Below are 7,580 nucleotides of genomic sequence, written 5' to 3'. Positions count from 1 at the left end.
AATTTTATGATTTGCTCTATTTTTCTTAAACTTTAAGCAATTTTGCCACTATTAATTCTGTATGGAATGATTGTAAGGTGTACATGTCCATATTGCAGGGTTGTTCTGACCTTTATTGCATTCGCATGGATCGTTAAACAATGATGATTTTTTTTATTTGTTTTGTCTATTTCTCGGTTAATCATTTTTGGTGTATAGAAAGATTGGAAGGTATTATACATGTCAAAAGTGTTCATAACTGTATCACTTTGTTAAAAACAATGTCAATATCTGTACCTTCAAGGGAAACTACTACAGCGTTAATAGTTATCAAAGGTACCAGGATTATAATTTAATACGCCAGACGCGCGTTTCGTTTACATAAGACGCATCAGTGACGCTCATATCAAAATATTAATAAATCCAAACAAGTACAAAGTTACAGAGCATTGAGGACCAAAATTTCCAAAAAGTTGTGCCAAATACGGCTAAGGTAATCTATTCCTGGGATAAGAATATCCTTAGTTTTCGAAATATTCAAAGTTTTGTAACAGGAAATTTATGAAAATGACGCTATAATTGATATTCATGTCAACACCGGAGTGCTGACTACTTAGCTGGTGATACCCTCGGGGACAAAACGAAACGTCCACCAGCAGTGGCATATATCCAGTGGTGTAAATGGTAGGATAATCATTCACTCGACATTCAGAATAAATGTATTCAAAGGATCAGTAATTTTCGTGTATAATGTTTAAATTGGGATTCTGTAAACAACATATCAGTAAATTTTAGGATAGAAAAAAAACGTCAAAGACACCAGTCTTGTGATGTACGCCTAACTCACCTTTCGTCAACTAAAGAATCATCAGTGACGTGCGCATGCAGAAAATATTAAAAAGCCAAATTAAGTACATAGCGGTCCCAAAAATTCCGAAAGGTTTTTCCAAATACAGCCAATATAAAAAAGAAGATGTGGTATAATTGTCAATGAGACAACTGTCCACAAGAGACCAAAATGACACAGACACTAACAACTATAGAAGGTAATATATATACATGGAATAGGAAAATCGGAAACAATTTAAAGTTTTGTAAGCTGTTACTATATACGTGTAAATTTGACCACCGTATGCGTAATATGGTTACAACTTCCAAACCAAATCTGTGTATCTATCATGATGATAGATTTGTCTAACGCATGGATCAAAATAAGATATATCATTGCATTGAGATGGTCATCCATGTTTTTATGTTTTAAAGATCATAAGACCTTTTTTTAACTTTTAATTCTTGAAATAAGGTTTAAATTACAATTTTCTAATTTTTATGCATTAAACGGTTGTAAAAGTCCGGATTTTTGGTTAAAATTCAGTTTTTGAAAATTCGAAATAAGCTTATAAATTTTCGAATTCCAACATGGATTTTTTTCTTGTATCAGTTTTCAAGATCATAAGACCTTCCTTATTAACTTTTAATTTTTGAAATGTGGTTATGATTAAAATTTTCTATTTTTTACGCCCTAAAAGATTGTAGAAAGTGTGGATTTTGGGTAAAATCCAGTTTTTGAAAAATTCAAATGAAGATTTTTTTTCAAATTCCAACATGGATTTTTTTTCTTGTATCAGTTTTTAAGATCATTAGACCTTCCTTTTTAATTATCAATTTTTGGAATGTGGTTATGATTACAATTTTCTATTTTCTACGCCCTAAAAGGTTGTAGAAAGTGTGGATTTTGGGTAAAATCCAGTTTTTGAAAAATTCAAATGAAGATTTTTTTTCTAATTCCAACATGGATTTTTTTCTTGTATCAGTTTTTAAGATCATAAGACCTTCCTTTTTAACTATTAATTTTTGAAATGTCGTTCTGATTACAATTTCCTATTTTTTAAGCCTTAAAAGATTGTAAAAAGTGTAGATATTGGGCAAAATCCAGTTTTTGAAAATTCAAATGAAGATTGTTTTCTAATTCCAACATGGATTTTTTTCTTGTATCAGTTTTTAAGATCATTATACCTTTCTTTTTAACTTTAACTTTGAATTGTGGTTTTAATTATAATTTCCTATTTTGTACGTCCTAAAAGGTTGTAAAAAGTGTGGATTTTGGGTAAAACCCAGTTTTTGAAAAATTCAAATGAAGATTTTTTTTCAAATTCATGGATTTTTTTCTTGTATCAGTTTTTAAGATCATTAGACCTTCCTTTTTAACTATTAATTTTTAAAATGTGGTTCTGATTACAATTTCCTATATTTTAAGCCTTAAAAGGTTGTAAAAGGTGTAGATATTGGGCAAAATCCAGTTTTTGAAAATTCAAATGAAGATTTTTTTCTAATTCCAACATGGAATTTTTTCTTGTATCAGTTTTAAAGATCTCGAGACCCACCTTTTTAACTATTAATTATTGAAATATGGTTCTAGTTACAATTTTCTATTTTATACTACCTGAAAGGTTGTAGGAAGTTTGGTTTTTAATAGGTTATAGGTGGCGCTGAAATTTATCATCATTCTGCAAAACAAGTATTAAATTCTTTGCAATTTGACAAGCATTTATACTAAATATTATGAATTGTAATTGATTTATTGTTTTATATTTTATTCATATGAGATTTTTTTTATTTAAAGGTAAAGGTATTTTTTTCTAATGAAAATTTGAAGAATTACCTCCCTGTACTGATTGTATGATAAAAAAAATGTTGACATGGATTTTTTAATTAAACATATGAAAATATGTTAAAAAGTGCTATTTCTTTATTTTTTTTTTGAAGCATTCTAATTACATCAACCTGAACAGCATACTCCCTTAAACTTTCATTTCCATTCATGAAATTATCACAATACTAGTAACTGATTTCCATTCATGCATTTCATTTATTTATTTTTAAGCAAAAATCAATATTTAGGACTTTATTTGACGTAAATATGTAACACGAGACATATCATATGATTGTATTTGATTATTTCAGATCAAAGTCTAACACAATATTATTAATTAAGATGTGATATTGTGTCCTAGCTTCTGACCAGTACACCGTTTGAGCAAAGCCAACAGAACCTATATAGTTGCGTTATGGTGGAAATGAAATCTAAACGACATAAGACATAACTTAAGAGATACACCAACACCAACAATCAACAATTATAAAATGAAAACTTACAAGTCCTATCTTAAACTCGACACTTTTAATTTGAACAAAAAGTATACGTTTTCTGGTTTTCATTCGAACGCATATTTGTTTATGTTATGTATGATAGTACTAACATTTATCTTTTTTTTGTGTGTTTTACTCCGAGCTCTAGAGGATTCCTAATTCGATTAGAAAGCAGGAATTATATTTGACTTTTATGTACATGTATAACGCACCCCGATAGGAAGAAAAAGAGAACTGTGGTAAACTGAATGTGAATATACTTGAAAATAAAAAAAGATTGGATGTGAGACATCATTTAGAAACACTAACAACCCTTCATAAGTGTTTAATTTTTACTTTGGCCAGGTGAATACGTACATGTTATAGGCTAAAAACAAGTTTTGTGTGTATTAAATCCTGGACAATGCATATAATGTAACATATGTCTCAATCCGTGGAACAAAAAGCACAGCAGTAGATGGTGATTATAATGTTTGATGGCTGTTTATGTCTATGGCAAATTTTATGCATATTCAGGACAATAACATGTTAATGTGATATGTATATGAACCCTACTTTATATAAGACCGACATTCTGAACCGGATTTTATAAGGTAACATACCACATTAAGACATGTCAAATTTTCTGACTCAAGGCCATCACGCGTTTGCTCAGCCATTTTCGAACCTTTTGTTTGGCCCGGCAGAGTATCAAACTCGTGACCTCCCACAGTCGAGACAGAACGCTACCACGAGATTACCGATGTGGTTCACAACTAGTAGACTACGATACCGTATTAAAGAAAGGTCACAAATATTTCCCCGCGATAACACTTTTTATATGTATTACTATGGATATTAACCTATATATAACAGTTACAGTTTGTTGTATAAGATTAGTTATATATGCGCTCACATACATGAGATGCACTGAAATCTATTTTGTTTGGTTTGAGGCCATCTGAACTGAGTAACCAGGATGAATTATTTCCATAACTTAACTAAAGTTTTCGTATTTCTGCGAAGTCCTCCGAGTCCCTTAAACATGAAACTTCCATATTTGGTATGATAGCTTGCCATCGTGTGTAGTTGGCCAAATTGTACAGCCATTTTGATTCGACCATTTTAATTTTAGTTATTGGACCTTTTAGCATTATTCAGTATATGTCTTATAACACCTTATCTGGGGTCAGTAAATTCCATATGGGGTGAGAGCGAAGCTCGAATCCCCCTATGGAATTTACTGACCCCATATATACGTATTACGTCACTAGCACACTACGTAACGAATTTATCTTACCGACTATCTTAACATGTGAAATTTAGACTAGTGACCTATCAAAATGAGCAAGTCTTCGATACTGTTAGCAGTAAGAAACTGGCTACTTCCATTGATCCTACAAAAACAGATGCCAACAAAAACAACTTGTTAGGTTTAAATGGAATCATCAATTTCTTCGTCTGTTGAAACCTTTAAGATTTTTTTCTCAGTACCGTTTTGTTTTTATAAAGGAAAGTAACACCACTACTAACCGTGTATGGAATTAGCCCCGCCTCCTTTTTACCTAATATGGAATATAAAGAGACGTAACACCACTATTAACCGTGAGCCCCGCCTCCCTACTAACCTAATATCAAATATACACGGTCTCCACGAGGACGCTTTTAACCAATCATATTTCTAGAAATGTATAGGAGGTAAGATAAATTTCAAAACATGTCTTTCTAGGTTTACCTCGATATGAAACATCTCCGAATCTATGTTCTTATACTATTTTTTTATTGTATACAGTTACTTAACCTTTCACTATTTTTTAAAGCAACACTTGTACCATTTATTATAGTATTTTTTATGAATTATACTTCTTAAGGTACTGGCCTGAATTTATGTATGATTATTATTTATGATAGATTAAATGTTATGTATAGATAAACTGGAGCAAATGAGTTCCGCATTTTGCCGCCGCATTTATTACATTTTACCTGTCGTGTTAGATAAGTCTAAGAGACGATGTCGCATGAGTAATAAGCCTGATAACTTATCCTAATCATTTTAATCTATTTTTAATTTTCAACTTAAGCCGGAAGAAAGTGTAGTATATGATTATGATAATCTGACTATGTACCTTGAAAATTAAGTACACGTTCACTTGTCCGAGAGTTCAAATAACAAAGATGTTGCATAAATCATTAGTGTAACTATATATAGACCTTAATCGTGAACCTGTGTCTTCCTTGTGGAAAAATATATAGAAAGACTGAATTGTTGCCAGCTCTATCTCAATATAATGTCAAATGTCTCTACGTAAGCCTGATTTGTTTTCTCTCAATCGATTTATGACTTTCGAACAGCTGTATACTACAGTTGCCTTTGTATAGGAGGAGCATTTTTTCGCTTTTGATGAATAACATCGTGAAATATTAAACATGTTCCAATTACAATAACATTTCTAAACAACTATGTTTCAACGGCCAGTTTCAACAAATACAAACGAATAGAAACAAAACGAAAAAGAAAAGAATGTTCTGAATTTACAAAAATACATTTGAACATAATTATATGAATTTCTTCAGTTAGGCAGAAACTCGTGCAGATTTACTCTATATCTCTAATGATTTTAGAAAAAACCGTCTGTGTTGACCTCTTGATATCCATGATTTAAAAAAAAAATGAAAGCTGCATGTATACCATGACACATTTTTTATAAAACAAAATGATGATCATCAAATAGTAGGTTGCACAAATGTATTTCTACGTCGCGAATATTTATAAATATTAATTTGAAATTGACCTCCTTCTCGTATCTTATTCAACAGTGATCTTGAACCATGGACTATATCTTTAGTAAGATCATATGATATTTAACTAATCTCTAACTTTTGTTATGTAAATTCTCTTAATCACTTTTATTTAACATTTAAGTTTTTAGCCAGTATTTTGAAAGAATATTAATGAAAAAGTTTAATGCGTTTTTTAATGATGTTTGAATATATGTAAACAAAGAGCTAGAGCCATTTTCCCGTGAATTCTTTTCATTCGATAAGATAGGTAAATCATGTTTTAAATAGCCAGATAGGTGCTAATTATAGTACATGAACATACGTCACATTATTTATTTTTATGCCTTGAACTGGTATTCCTACCAAAAACAAGACCAAGACTATTGATTTTTTTATATTGACTTTGTTTAATTGTTAACCCCCTTTATGCGCATCAGGTACCATACCACGTAACTTGTCAACAAGCTAAATAATATCGAACAAATTCAAATGGGATGCTGTTTTTCTAATTTTGAATATAATTATGTATATCTGTATTTGTCTTTTAAGGTTTTATCGTCTATAAGATAAGATAAGATAATATATATATATATATATATATCAACCGGAGAACATCTTACACCAGTTGGTCACAGAACACCTTGTGTTACTAACACATGTTATATGGCCTTTTCTGGCATTTTAACAAATCGGCCCTTCGTTGTGATACAGATGCAATAACTTCTTGATGCTTTACTTACAATCACGATTTATAGTGTAATTGATTTGTTCTGTGGTGTTGTTTTATGTTCTGATGACTTAGGTACCGGTGCAGTAACGGTGGTAAAAATGTCATTACTAGTATCTACACAGTTAGTGAATTTGCGACAAAATTGCTGTTGACTGCATTTGTTACACATAATACCATGTTCAAAAAAGGTTTCGAAAAATTATTTGTGTTGTTCTGAAACTTGTATACAATGGCCTCATTTTAAGTTATATGTATATTGCACACGCAGCATTTGGGCTTCATTGCTATATAATAAATTCTCGTGTAATTGGTTATGTACAGGCACCTACATCAGTTTGACAGCAGTTGTTCCTTGCATATATGTAGTAAATGTAAACATTGAATAGAAAATAAGTCAAGAATATGGAAAGTCATTGGAATGCACACAATAAGCGATACATTATTTTTCTTTAATAAAATGATATACTAGTATACTATAAAGTCAAAATGAACCAGAATGACTCTATGAATTAAGCCAACATCCGAAAAAATATGATAGAAACATTAAAATTTAATATAACAACACAAAAAAATGCAAAAAGTCTAAGCGAGATTCGAATCTTATCTTCAAAACAGTCTCTGATAAGTAGTTCTATGCTCTACTGATGGAGCTACGGCGACGCTTGGTTCTACTGTCTTATTTAGGAGCTATATCCGTACAATTAAGCGATGTGACAATGTTTTTTTATTAAAAAAAAATGTTTTTTATGTAAGAAGGACACACCAAACCAATTTCATTTTTGAGGGAAAAAGTAGTATAAATTACAACAGTCACTAAAACAACTTTGTTTTGGTTTGAAATGTCCTTCTGGGGGATTCCCTGTTTTTCCCACCTAAATCCACCATAAATTCCGCATATTGGACTTTCATCCTTTTTGAGGGTTAAATTAACTATTTATCACACATATCATAATATATGTAA

The sequence above is a fragment of the Mytilus galloprovincialis genome, chromosome 1 (genome assembly GCF_965363235.1).
Source record: "Mytilus galloprovincialis chromosome 1, xbMytGall1.hap1.1, whole genome shotgun sequence".
Lineage (NCBI taxonomy): Eukaryota > Metazoa > Mollusca > Bivalvia > Mytilida > Mytilidae > Mytilus > Mytilus galloprovincialis.
The sequence above is the reverse complement of the archived record's forward strand: the minus strand, read 5'-3'. Positions refer to the sequence as shown.